A 15,467-nucleotide genomic window follows, 5' to 3' on the forward strand; every position below is an offset into this window, starting at 1 on the left:
AAATGCACGTTTTCTGAAAAACGGTGTTTGGTTTGCGTTTTCCGCACGCGTTTTCTAAAAAATTGGCTATCGTTTTCTAGAAAAACAGAGAATGACAAAAAGTCGTTTTCTGTTTTCTAGAAAACGCGCGTTTTCCAGAAAATGAAAATGAAAACGGTGCAAACCAAACGCACCCTTAAACTTTCCTTTTCCTAACCCCACTAGAATTTCCATTGCCTAGTTTTTAACTAGGTCTTCACTGTCTAGCTCCACTAGGACTTTCAATGCCTAGTTCCCAACTAGGGCTTTACCGTCGCCTAACCTCCAGTTAGAACTTTCCATTGCCTAACTTTTAGTTAGTACTTTCTCAAATAAGTATATGGTCACCCCTTGACCTACTTGGCTTTTCTCTCACTTATTGTCAAATATAGAAACTCAAACTCAAGCCAACTTGATCTTAGTCATGTTAGGAGATTATTGGTATAATCATCCTTTGATCAAGGTTGACCAATTTAACTAAACTCGAGTAGATTCAAACTTGAGTTTTGATTTTTAGACAATACATGAGTGAAAAGTCAAGTAGGTTATAGAGGACCAGATACTTGACTGGGAAATCCCTAACTAGGGTTAGGCAAGGGGAAGTCCAACAAAAAGGTTAGTAAGAGTAAAATCCAAGTGTGTCAAGGAGGATCAGATACTTAGTGTGAAAGTTCTAGTGGGGCTAGGCAATAGAAGCCCTAATCGTGGTTAGGTAAACAAAAGTCCAAGTGGGTCATGGAAGATCACATGTTGGCAAAGGAAAGTCCTAACTACGGTTAGGCAAGAGGAAAATTCAAGTGAGTCAAGGAGGACCGTACTTAGTGATCGAAAGTTCAAGTAGGTTAAGGAGGATCAAACACTTGATAAAGAAGTCTTGGTAGGTCAAGGTTGATTGGATGCTAGGCAACGGAAAGTCCCAACAGGTCACGATTGATCGGATATTGGGCAAGGAAACCCTAGACTCGATCAAGCAGTTAGGGTTAGGCAATCAATTAGGATAATCGATTGGACTTAAGCTTAATCAATTAGGGGAGTTACATAATCGATTAAGAGGCATTTTCATGTGAGAATAAGGTTAGGAATCGATTGACCTAATCGATTAAGCATGCCCTAATCGATTGGGCTAATTGATTAGGGGCTTTTGTCAGAGAGCATAGAAGGTGCTGAAATTAATTAAGCAATCGATTCTGGCAGTGTTAAGATTAATTAGAGGAATCAATTAAGAGCATCTTGTTGGGACCAAATAGCTCGGTGCAATCCTCGTGCTCCTCGTTGCTTGTTTCTTCACATATATGCAGCGGAAATACAAGAAATAATACATACAACGCTAACACAACGGATTTACTTGGTATCCACCTCAAGAAGAGGTGACTAGTCCAAGGATCCACACACTCACGCACTCTCCACTAATAAAACACTTCTTTACGGTAACTACCGAAGGCGGAGAAGCCCTACTACAATACTCTCAATACAACAAGAAAGCAAGGGAAGAGAAATACAAGAAATATCTTACAAGATATGTAGTGAAAACCCTAACCCTAGCTTCTTCCTCTTGTTGTAGGCACGCCTCTTGACTTGGATGTCTCTCCAAGATCCTTCAAGAACTGGCGGTGAGAGTGGAAAACACTGTGGAGAAGCTGCTGTGTATATCGGGAGTGAACACTGCGAATGATCGCGAAGGAATCGCACGCCAACGGCCTTATCCAGCGCCAACGGTCGGATCCCGATCGATTGGATTGCTCCCAATCGATCGGGGAGGCTTTGGATCGATCGGTCGATCGATCCAGAGCGCCTCTGTGCTCTCAGGAATTGCCTGGATCGATCATCTGATCGATCCAGGGCTTATCGTGTGAAATCGCACCTCCCAATCGATCGGCTGATCGATTGGGAGGCTTTCTGTTCGCGCGACACTTCTCCCCAATCAATCCACTGATCGATTGGGAGGAGGCTTGTCGCGGGGACTCGCCCAATCGATCAGCTGATCGATTGGGCATGAGCCAATCGATCGGCTGATCGATCCAGCTCATGATTTCGCCTAAAATCAAGTCCAAAGCCCCCTAGACCAATATTCGGTCATTCATGACTTGTTGGTCCATCATGCCTAGCATTCGGACACCCTTGACCTACTAAGACTCCCTTACCAAGTGTCCGGTCAATCCCTTTGACTCACTTGGAATTTTCTCCCCGTGTCAAGTGCCCGGTCATCCTTGACCCACTTGGACTCATCTCCACCAGGTGTCCGATCAACCTTGATCCACCTGGATTTCTCGTGCCAAGTATCCGGTCAATCCCTTTGACCTACTTGGACTTCCCAATACCAGATGTCTGATCAAACTTGATCCATCTGGATTTCCTGTGCCTGACTTCACTCACCAGGACTTTCACCTAACTTCACTCACTAGGATTTTCCTTCTGCCTAGCTTCACCCATTAGGATTTCTTATTTGCCTGGCTTCACTCACCAGGACTTTCCATACTGCCTAGCTTCACTCACTAGGTCTTTTACCTGGCTTCACTCACCAGGATTTTCCTTCTGCCTAGCTTCACTGACTAGGTCTTTCCTTCTGCCTGGCTTCACTCACCGGAACTTTCACCTAGCTTCACTCACTAGGATTTTCCTTCTGCCTAACCTCCCAGTTAGGACTTTCACCTGGCTTCACTCACCAGGATTTTCCAGTCAAGTATCCAGTCAACCTTGACCTACTTGACTCTCCTTCACAATCTCACCACATGAACAATTGCACCTGCAATCTCCATGTCTTGTCTTCATGTATTGTCAAACATTGAAACACAAATATCAAGACTCGAGCTTGACCCAATTCAAGCTCAGTCAACGAGGTCAACCTTGACCTAGGGAATATTGCACCAACACATCTTAATCGATTAGGTAAGTTTCTAATTAATTAAGAGATGTTTGTCATGACGAAATAGAGAGTTGGGGATGTTAGTACCCCGAGATAGTTTTGATGTGATCAACCAAGTCAAGTAAGGCTCTGCATTATTTGATGTCTTGCGTCTGAGTGTGCAGGGGGACTTAGGAACGCAAGAAATCGAGCGGAAGATGCAGAAATGAGAATGATGGCACAGGAAACGAGTCAATGGGTTCGGTGCATCAAGGGGACAAGAAGTTACGGAAGAGTACACCTATAGAACGAAGACGCACGCAATACTTCTGAGGGACTAGAAGCTGGAGCTGAAGCCTGTTCGAGGAGAAGGAAGATTAGCTAAGGAGTTGGTCTGCCTCAGGGAAGACGCCTTCAATGGCTTGGAAAACGCATGTTGGTATAATTTACACTAATGATCTAACTCAGATTTTGATGAATGATATGTGGATTAAAGTTAGAGTATTTATGTGCTAATTATTTTACCAAGTGTGCAAGAGCTGACAGAGCTATAAGACCTGACATCAAGCCGAAATTTAGCTAGGTTCGTGGCCTCAATAGTTGGTGCGAAGTCCAGATAGATCCGTAGGACCCGATATCTGGCAAGAAGTTCGGTTAGGTCCGCGGGACTTGACAACCGGCCAAAGTTCAGAGAACGCTGAAAAAGAGTGGTTCGGGCTCCCCATGTTGACCAGCTACGTCGAGGGCCCAAAGTTGATTTGGGCGCCCAGACCAGCAACACCAGGAGGGTGGCCAGGCACCCGGGCGATCCAAGCGACCGGAGCTAGTCCAGGCACCCGAACCAGAAAATTTATCCAGAAACTGAGTTAGAGCGCGACGACTGGCCGAACCTACATCAATGGTCCAAGCACCTAGAGGGGGTCCGGGCGCCCGAAGGCGAATAAATTTGACTGATCAAGTTTTGACGAGGGATAGTCATGTCAGTAACAGTCCAGGCGCCCGGTGAGGTTCCAAGTGCCCGGAATAGACCTATATAAAGACCTTCGACTAGCAGCTTCACATAATCATCTGCTACAACTTTCATATTCGCACACTGCTCCAAAAAGGCTCCGACAACACCAAAAGGTTGCTCCGAAGTTCGAAAAATAAAGACTTCTTCAAATTTCCTTTATGTTTGTCGGTAACATTTACATTTCAATTCTTGTACTCAAATCTTTGTAACTCATTTTCGAACTGCTAGTGATTGCCCAACGAAAGTACTTAATGAGTATGAGCATTGGAGTAGGAGTCGTCAAAAGACTCTGAACCAAGTAAAAAATTACTTGTGTTAGCATTTATACTCTCGTGTTTTTCTTCTATTGTGTATTCTTGATTTTATAAAAAAAAACAAAGAATGTTATTCACCTCCTCCACACCAATGTCTTTTCGATCCAACAACGCCTTCCATGAATAGTATCAAAAGTGTCTTCCAGCACTTGAAGGTACCTTCCCTAGCCATTAGCCGAAGATAAAATCTTATCTTCGGCGGATAAAGTTTTCCACTTGAAGGTGCCTTGAACCTCTTGAAGGCATTTTCCACCCATGGATAGGATTTTCTAGGAACTATAAAAAGGCCCCTAGAAATAGAAATTAATTAACAACTTAGTATTAACTTTTCTAGTCATTTCTGAGATGTCAACATGTGTAAAAGGCTTCTCTACCATCAAAGAATGATTTCTTTAAGTGAGTTTTTCAACGCCTTGGATGAACAACCATATAGTTTATAACTAAGTAAAATTCTGACCTTTTACCTACTCTTTTAAGTTGTTATTTTATGTTAATTATTTTTGATTAATTAACTTGTGCATCCTTACAAAACAAAAGCAAGAGATATTTTTTGTCTAACTCTGATCATCGGCTATTCACCTCCCTCTAGTCGACTGCAACGGGATCTACAATTGGTATCAGAGTCCAACCACTTCAGAAGGACTAACTGTCGACCGAAGCACAGAAGACGATGGTCGAAACAAGTATCCATCCTCTTAAGCTCAAGGGAGACTTCACCCACTAGAAGAAGAAAATGGAGATATACTTAAAAACGGATTTTGATATTTTTCTAATCTTAAAAAATAGTTTTGTAGTATCTACCAACAACAATGGCGATCTAAAGAAAGAAGAAAATGGGGCAAAGAAGGAACAAGCTAAATTTGTGGCCAACGAAAAGTAGAATTTCATCTGCTAAGTACGCTGCCACCACAAGAGATCAATAGGATCGGAGTCTACAAATCTGCAAAAGATCTCGAGAAAAAAATTCCTAGAGCTTCACGAAGAATCCTCCGAAGCCAAGCTTGTAAGAAGAGATCTATTTCAAAACCACTAACAAATTTCCGATTGAAGGAAGGTGAAACGTGTTGGTGCAGCGGGGGCCGACAAGAGGGGGGTGAATTGCCTGCAAAATAAAAGTATACCCTCCTCGGACTTTCAACTCTTAAAATTATAGAAACAATTAAAGTAAAAGGCAGAATTAAAATAAGAGACAAGAAATTAACTTGGTTACAACCAAGACGGTTATTAATCCAAGACGATTGAACAGCTTCGCTAGAATGTCTCCTTACTATAGGCGGAGAAACCTTTTTACACACTAAAAGAGTTCACAAGTTGCTAGGAATTGAATGCTTGATTGAAAAATTATTTCCTAGCTCCAGGGGCCTTTAAATAGCTCTTGAAAATCCTATCTCGAAGGTCCAAGGCGCCTCTAGCAAAGGTCCAAGCTCCAACCAAGTCAAGCGGATAAAACTCTATCCGTGCTCAAACGGTCGAGTTGAACAGCTTGGAGGCGCCTCAAGCAGTGTTGAAGGCGCCTCCATTGTTGAAGGCGCCTTCAACACTTGTTGGAGGCACCTCCAAGGTTGAGGGCAGCACAGGCGCCTCCAGCTAGTGTTCCAACTCCTTTACACTTTCTTTTGACTTCCAATGCTCCGATAACTTGGGTGATTGTGGGCAATCGGAATAGGGCTCATCCGAACCCAATTCCCGGCCTTTTCCTCGAGCAGTCTTCCGTCCCGGCTTTACGTCCCTCGGACGTCGCGTATGTTCTTCTCGCCCACCGGTGTACTCTTCCACAGCTCTCTCGTCCTTTGGACGCACCGAGCCCGTCAGCTCCCTTCCCGTGTCGTCCTTCTCGCTAACTGCGTCTTCTGCTCGACTTCCTGCGTTCCTAAGCTCCTGCACACTTAGACACAGGGATCAAAAACAAACAGGACCTAACTAACTTGGTCGATCACATCAAAACAACCACGGGTCCAACAAAACGGTCCCTCAACTGCACACCAAGCTAAAGGAGCTAATCATCAAACTCACGAATCCCAAAAAAAAGATAACTAATCCAGATTCACTAAGGTATGCACTTAGCGCTTTTACAAGAACACCAGAATAGTCAACCTTAATAGATACATACTACATCTCTAGGGATTTAGAGGTAAGTAATCTAGAAGAATTATTTTCTACCTTTAAAATTCATGAATCTAGATATGCAAAACTAAAGAAGGAGACGAATTAGAACATTGTCTTAAAAGCAAAAATGGACGAATCAGATTTTGAAACATCCCTCGACAATGATGAAACAACATTTATGGTAAGAAAATTTAAGAAATTTTTTAGATCTAATAAATTTAATGAAGTGTAGACCAAGAAAAGAAGAAAAAGGAAAGTGAGATGCTCTCACTACAATGAAAAAGAGCACATCAAAGATAATTGCCCAAAACTAAAGAACAAGGACAAGGACAAAAGACCAACCTAGAAGAAACACAAAAACCTAAATGTGATGTGGGACAAAACGTTATCATCAAAGTCGGAGATTGAAGTCTATGTTGGACTTGCGCTGATGGCAAGTCATCAAGAAGATGATGAATCAAGCTCATCCAAATGAGCATCGAGAGCATTGATGAAGGGGGAGTAACGTCACTATAGGAGGAGCATCAGATAACGAGATCGGTAAGATAAGTAAGGTAAGATCTCTACTTCCTGACAAGTTATAAAAGTTTATTAAAATGCTGTCTAAGAATTCTTGTTAATTAGAAAATGAAAATAAAAAATTATTAAAGGAAAACATAGAACTAAATGGAACTTTAGTAAAATCTTGTCGATTAGAAGATTTCAACAAGATGAAAATTTAAAATAAAAAATTTAAAGAATAAATAGAAAATTTAAAGAATTCTGCATATTCAAATTTTGCTACTTCAAATTTAAGAAGTTATCAAGGGCTAAATTGATATTTTATATATCATAAGGATCAAAATAGAAAATTATCACAGAAATTTATTCTAGAAAGTATCTAATTAATCTAGTAGGAAGGAAACTATATTGAGTTTCAAAATCATGCTTAGATTAAAATCTTTATACATATTCTAATTTTTATTTGAGTTAATATTTTCATTGCATGTTTAAAATTATTTTTTGTTTCGTAACCTTCCTATTCGAAATTAATTAGATCTTGATTTTCCTGAGAAAAAAGATTTCATTACTTATCTATAGGAAAATTTTTGATCAGTATATTAATTTTTATAAATTTTTTAACGAAAATCATATCTTTAAATTTAAAATTATTTCCCAGAGTAATTTTTGATTTTTTTGAGATAAAATATCATGTTCTCTATCAAATAAAATATTTTTAAAATATTTTAACTATTATATAATTTCCTATGAACTTTTTACAAAAATATTAATTTTTAATATTAAAAATTCTCAAAAAGTCCATCTTTAAAAATTTAATTTTTCTAAAGATGTAACTTCTATTTTACATATTGAGAAAAAGATGTAAAAAAAAATTTAGCTCAAAATTTATTTGTTAAGTATTTTTTTAAAATACATTTTCCCATAGAAAATAATTTATTATTATTTATGTTAATTTCTTTTATTCGTGAACATTTTATCACTATTTTGGATATGTCTGATTAATCGTCATAAAAATATTTAATAATTAAAAATAATTTTAAAATTATTTGTTCCAAAACTGGTTTATAAATCATGAAAATTTAGATTTTTGAAATATAACTTTCAAAATTTTTCTAAATGTTAGTCATGATTTATGTTACCCTTAGAATTTTTATACCTATTTTTAATATCATCAAATGGGAAAAATATTAGATTAAATCTAGGCATTTTTTGCATATTAATTGTTTTAATATTGCATATTTATTTCATGCAATTATTTTAACAATTATATTACTATTTTTTAACTCTAACTTAACTTGGATTGATCACCTCAAAAAGGGAAAGATTATTAGCGGAGGAGATCCTCTAGTCTATTTTTGCGGACCAAAAGATGGTCCCTTTGCATGCATTGGTGGGGATTGATGGCCCCCACCTGTAAAATAGATGGGGGCCATCAATCCCACTAATGCATGTAAGTGGACCATTCTCTAATCTACAACATGCGGACTAGAGGATCCGACCTCGATTGTTAATATCCCGGGATGGTTTTGATATGATCAACCAAGTCAAGTTAGGTTCTACGTTATTTGATATCTTGCGTCTGAGTGTGCAGAGATTTAGGAATGTAAAAAGTTGAGCGGAAGACATGGCAAACGAGAAGGATGGCATGGAAAACGAGTTAACAGACTCAGTGCATCCGAGGGATGAGAAACTGCGAAAGAGTACGTCGGTGGAACGAGGACACGTGCGACGCTTCTGATGGATGAAAAGTCAGAACAGAAGTCTGCTCGAAGAGAAGGAATATCAACTAAGGAGCTGGTCTACCTTAGGGAAGGCGCCTGCAATGCCTTGGAAGGCGCCTTCCATGAACAGTGTCGATTGCACCTTCCAGCACTTGAAGGGGCCTTCCCTAGCCGTTAGCTAAGATAAAATCTTATCTTCGATGGATAAAATTTTCTACTTGAAGGCGTCTTGAACCCTCTTGAAGGCGCTTTCCACCCACAGATAAGATTTTCCAAGAGCTATAAAAAAAGCCCTTAGAGCTAGGAATTAATCAACAACTTCAGTATTAACTTTTCTAGTTATTTTTGAGCTGTCAATGAGTGTAAAAGGCTTCTCTACCTTCAACAAAAGAATTCTTTTAGCAAGCTTTTCAACGTCTTGGATTAACAACCACCTAGGTTGTAACCATGTAAAATTTTACCTTTTATCTACTATTTTAAGTTGTTATTTTATGTTAATTATTTTTTATTAATTAACTTATGCATCCTTACTAAACAAAGGCAAGAGATATTTTTTATCTAACTCTAATCATAGGCTATTCACCTCCCTATAGCCGGCTGCATTAAGACCTACAGGGGAATCAATTGGTCAATCAATTCAGCCCAAGACAATGGATTGGCCAATGGTATGAAGAAACAGAAGCTTAGGAATCAATTGGGGCAATCAATTAAGGCCTTCTGAATTAATTGGGATGGTTCATCAATTGGGGCAATCAATTAAGGCCTTCTGAATCAATTGGGATGGTTCATCAATCGATTAAGAGTTTAAAAAGAGTCGTTCTACAGGTTGAATTGTTTGATCCTTGACAATCGATTAGGAGTGAGTCAAATCAATTGGGATGCATCGAAGAACCCTAGAAAAGGGTTTTCATCAACATTTCGAAGCAATTCTCTCGCATGTTTTTGCCTGTCGATTCTTGAGTGTTTGGAGAAGTTTCCACCACCAAAAGGCAATCCAAAGCAAGAAAAGAGCAAACAAAGTAAGGTTCATATTGTAAAGTCATTTTTTATTTCTTTGTAACCTAATTTGTGTTTCTTATTTGTATTTCTTATATTTGAGCTTGTACGAGCCTTCTCTGCCTCCGAGAATGAGATTTTCATAGTGTCTCTATGAGTGAGAAGAGTGAATCATTGGATTAACAATCTCAAAGAGATGAATACCAAGTAAAACGAAGGTGTTAGTGATTGCTTTAAATTTCTGATGCAACAAATCATGAATGAAGTATAAGAAGTTATTCACCCCTTCCTTTGCTCTTGCTCGCTTAGTACCCTAACAAGTCAAATTGGTCAACCTTAACCTGAGAACGATTACACAAACAATAATGTTGTTCATTATTTCAAGTAATATTATAACAATAAGTTTATGATGCAACAAATCATCAACGAAGTATAAGAAGCTATTCACCCCCCCCCCCCTCGCTAAGTGTCCTAACAAGTTAAACTGGTTAACCTTAATCTGAGGACGATTACACCAATAATAATGTTGTTCATTATTTCAAGTAATATTATAACAATTACGACTAGGGTTACGACATATAGAAGTTATTATGTAATTGCTACAACATGTAACACTTAATATAATATTGTTATATAGTATCGTAGTAGCTCCATAGTAGTTTCTAAAATTATTTTTAAAATGATTTTGATGAATTTTAAATCATTATAGTTAAGGTGAGTAAAGAGAAGAATATTTTGATATAACAGTGTTCATAGTTTAAAATTAAGGATTTAAAATTTTAGAATCTATGATTTAACTATAACATATACTCAGTAGATGTTATAACATGAAAAATCATCAATCTCATATTTAATCAAACACTAAATATGGTAACTTATATGTGGCTGTTATAACGTGGCTGAAATAAAAGATATTTTTGAGATAAAATTAGTATCTTTTGATTTTTGTTTTTTAAAAAATGACACTTATTCGATGATATATAAAATTTGGGACGTTTTATTATTTATATATATAATAACAATCTATTTTAATATTTTTTTTAAAAAAAAAAAAGAAAGAGCTGCAATTTTTGTCCTATAGTATATAAGTAATATATATTTTCCCATAGATTACTACATTTGAAAAGATTTTTTTTATCTATTTGTCTTTTTTTCCAATAAGCTTCTCAATTTTGTCTTCTAATTTTACACTTTTTTTTTTTTTTGTGTGCGCGCGCGTTTTTGACCTTTATCATTGAAAGGTTGAATTATATATATATATATATAAAAGAGAGTTCTAATATGTTGCGGACGTTACAATGCACGATTGTATACGTCGCGCAATATATCATATTGATGTCACTATATATTTATCTTTTTTGACCGTCGCACTAAGATAAATGTTAATATATATATATATATATATATATATATATATATATATATATATATATATATATATATATATAAAAGATCATGGGTTAAAAAAAGATATTTCTATTCATATATGAGATCACTTGGTAGAACTTAAAAATAAAATTATGAATACTTATGTCTAAAGTGATCATTATAAAGATATATATCATTTTTTTTACACAATAAATGGTATGTCATGTGGGATAACTTTAAACGAAATTGAGGAGAGGTACAAAATAAGTTAGGATGATCAGATACTTACGGAAAGATTCGGAGTAAAAAAATATTTTTTTAGTATAAGATTTTTTTAATTGAGTTTAAAAATAAAATTATCAGGACTTAAATTTAAAATAGATATTATTATTATTATTATTATTATTATTATTATAACAGAGATATATAAATTCGCTTGACATAAAAAGACTGCCAATTATTACATATGTTACTTAATTTATTTTTTTCTTTCTTAAATAGAAAGTGTATTAATTGTTACAGATAGGTTCAAGTGAGGGTCACCTATTAAGACTTCAATCATGTAGACTTAACTATAAATCTAGACGACCAACAGCATACAGGATGTGTGATTAGGTAAATTTGAAAGTGCAAATCACCTTCAATAATTAAACAATTAACGTTTCAAAATTTTCATTTTATTAGAAGAAAATATCTTACAATATATATAGAGTTGAGATTTGAATCGTAAATATGAGAATCGGTCTTGGGATGATTAAGATGGGGTCGACGCACAGGCCCCACCTCTGGTGGGGCCCAATTTTTAAAATTTTTTAATATTATTTAAAGTAAATATTAACAAACCCGTTATTAAAAAAATTATGGTGGAGTTCATTTTTTTTTTTATTTTTATGTATATATTTTTTTAAATGTGCTATAATTGAGATTTGAGCCATAAATATTAGAACCGATTTTGGGATGGTTAAGATATTTTTTAAACAATTTATATTTTATATTTGAATTTATATTAAGATTAAGACCTTTATCTTCATTCAGAAATTACGTGGACCATATCCAAGTTTAACTAAGATGTAACTCATTTTTTTGGGGTTTAAAGTGGGACGATGTGCAGGCCCCACCTCAGCAAGGTTTTTTTTTTAAAATTTTTTTTAATATTTTTAAGTAGATACTAATAAAACGTGTTCATAAAAAAAAAAAAGAAAATTAAATTAAAAAGATGGGGTTCACTTTTTTTTTCTAATATATATATATATATATATACTAATTCCGTGTTAAAAAAATTTAAACGATTTAATTATAAATCAAAAAGCATGGATTTTTAATTGTAAAAGTGTAAAAAAAAAGAAGATATTTTCTTCCTCTTCATCTATATTTTTCTATTTCTATCTCTCTAAAATTTAAAATTATTAAATATAAATTTAATGCATATGTTCTGACATCCTGTTGATAAATTTATTTTTATCATATTAATTTTGTTATTATTTTTATATAAATATAAAAACTTTATCCTTTAAAATCTAGGATCAACCCTAGTGAATACTCAAGAGTCTACTGACATTTTACGGACGCACCATATCCGAGGGATATAATACTTTTCTCATTGTGAGTAGAGTTCATGTGATAAAAGGTGATTCGCTCGTCCCCAGTGTCTCCGTCAATCTGTTTCTAGGTCAACACAGAGAAGATAAATCACGGATGACTACTAGCCATTAGTGTAAATGGTCAAGACATAAGGGATTATACTCGATCACGTCAAATTTCAACCTCAAAACCTCATATAATAATATCCCATATTTTAATCATCACATCGTCATCTTGAGGAGACATTGTGAGTAGAGTTCATGCATCTTGATAATAAAATTCAATTTTTTGATGCATCGTGGCAACACGAACAGTTTGAGACATTGAATGCACAAGGGCAAGATTATAAAATTAAAAATTTAAGGGGGTCAGTCAAGGGTTTCCTTGTTATTTTTTTATTTAAAACTTTGAAATTAAAAAGCATCGTTATTTCTAAATCCGTAGTGAAAATTCAGGTGAAGATAAGCTACTTGACGATTAATTGTTTACAATTGGAATTAGGATTTCAAGTTTTAATATCATCTGCTTCCTTTAAATAATTACTCTCTCGATGATTAACTTAATGAAGAATAATCTGATTTTGATACCACTTGATAGAATACTTCAGGAGCTAGAGGAGGTGATTAACTCTAATCATTTCATAGATGATAATTTTCAATGAATATCTTTAAGTAATCACTAACATTAGGATTAATTTGGTATCCATATACTTAAAGTGATTAATCCAAGGGTTCACACAGTACGCACACTCCACTATGAAAAATATTCCTCGAAAATAATTCAGAGGTGAAGAAATCTCATACAAGCTCACAATAGGTAAATGAATACACAATACAATAAATACCTTGCTTAATTTTTTGTAGCTTGTAGATACCTCCTGATCGTTGAAAAGTATAACAACATTTGTTTTCCAAGGACTTGAGAACTAGTGGAGAGTGTACGAGAGAGGTCTGATTCGAAATGTCCACAAAAATCCTTTTCTAGGATTCTTTGACACCTCCCAATTAATCGATTAGGCTCACTCCTAATCGATTGACACGTAGGATATGTCTGTTCAACCTACAGAACGACTTTTTTTCAAACCTTAATTGATTGACAAGTCATTCCAATCTATTCATAGAACCTTAATTAATTACCCAATCAATTCTGTATCTCTCGATTACCCATCAATTCTGTATCTCTCTATTCACTCACGAAAAGACCTTAATCGATTAAGACTTAATCGATTGCCTCAATCGATTCTTCCTTTTTGCGACAAAATATTGCATAATCGATTGACCCAATTGATTAGTAATGGTTGAATCGATTGGGTTAATCGATTTAGCCCTTGTTTTCGTGATTTCTTTTTGCAAAGCTCCCAATCGATTAGGAATCCATCCTAATTGATTGACCATAATCGATTAACCTAATCGATTAGACTCAACCCAATAAATTGACCAATCGATTCTGACATTTTCTATATTCTCGCAAGATGGCCTCCTAATCGATTAGCTTAGGGCTTAATCGATTGCCCAACTATAACTTACTTAATTTAAGTTTAGGGTTCTCTTGCCCAACATTCGGTCAGTTGTGACCTATTGAAACTTTTCCACCAAGTATCCGGTCAACCTTTGACCTATTTGGACTTTACCAACTTTCCATTAAACTTCCAATCTCTAAGTGTGATCCTATTTGACCCACTTAAATTTTCCTCTTGCCTAACCACAGTTAGGACTTCCCTCTTGTCAACGTGTGGTCCTCCCAGACCCACTTGGACTTTTTTTTACCTAACCGTAACTAGGACTTACCCTTTACCAAAGTATATGGCCCTCCCATACCCACTTGAAATTTTCCTTTGCCAACGTGCGGTCCTCCTTGACCCACTTGAATTTTTCTTTGCCTAATCACAGTTAGGACTTACCCTTTGCCAATGTACGGTCCTCCCATACCAACTTGGACTTTCCTTTACCAACGTGCGGTCCTCCTTGATCCACTTGGACTTTTCTTTGCCTAACCACAATTAGATTTTTATCCTTACCTAACTACATGTAGGACTTTCCTTTGTCTAACCCTCGAGTGAGAACTTTGCCTTGTCTAACCTCCAGTTAGGTCTTTTTGCCCTTGCCTAACTCTCGAGTTAGGATTTTACTTTGCCTAACCTCCAGTTAGGCTTTTCCAGTCAAGTATCCAGTTTTCTATGACCTACTTGACTCACGTCTCATATATTGTAAAATATCACGATCAATCTTGACTTATTTGACTTCTTCTCACATATTGTCCAAACATCAAAATTCAAACTCACTCGAGCTTAATCACAATAGTAAATCTTGACTCGAGGATGATTGCACAAACAATCTCCTAACAATATTATATATTATATACAATTAATGATGGAATGATCTAGGATGTCTACTTCAAAAGATTTTGGAGTTAATTTTTAGTGAATTTAAAATGTCTCGTTGGATGTCTGACTTTCCTCATATAAAAAGAACGCGTTATGCTAGGATAAAATGCTCTCTATGATTTATCTATCTATATCTTATCACGGGATCAATAATACTTAGTTGCTTGGAGTGAGTGATATCACCCTAATGATGGAACGATTCTAAAGAAAAGTGTGACATATCTATGCTTAAACATTTGTAGAATGTAGAATGGCCTATTTCATTGTAGTTTTTATTCGGTCAGAGAAGGGATGAAAGGTACTAAGCTTAAGGCTTTAAACAAGCCAAGACGAGCTAAGGTTTGTAGTGTTCAAGATCGTTTGACAAGTTAACCGAATTAAGTCGAGCCGAGCTTAAAATGAACTAAGTTATTAAAATAATTATTTAAGTTTGACTTGATTTCTTTTTTATTAGCTTAAGTTTGGTTTGAGTTTAGCTTGAGTTTGACTCATTTAGACGTTATAGAGCTCTCAATTCAAGATTATTTAAAATTTTTATATTTTAAATTTATTTGATTAATTATTTAGCTTAATAATATAAATTTATTTATTTATTTTGAATTTTTTTTATTTATTTAACAAGTTG

This window comes from Zingiber officinale, chromosome 5A (assembly GCF_018446385.1).
Source record: "Zingiber officinale cultivar Zhangliang chromosome 5A, Zo_v1.1, whole genome shotgun sequence".
NCBI lineage: Eukaryota > Viridiplantae > Streptophyta > Magnoliopsida > Zingiberales > Zingiberaceae > Zingiber > Zingiber officinale.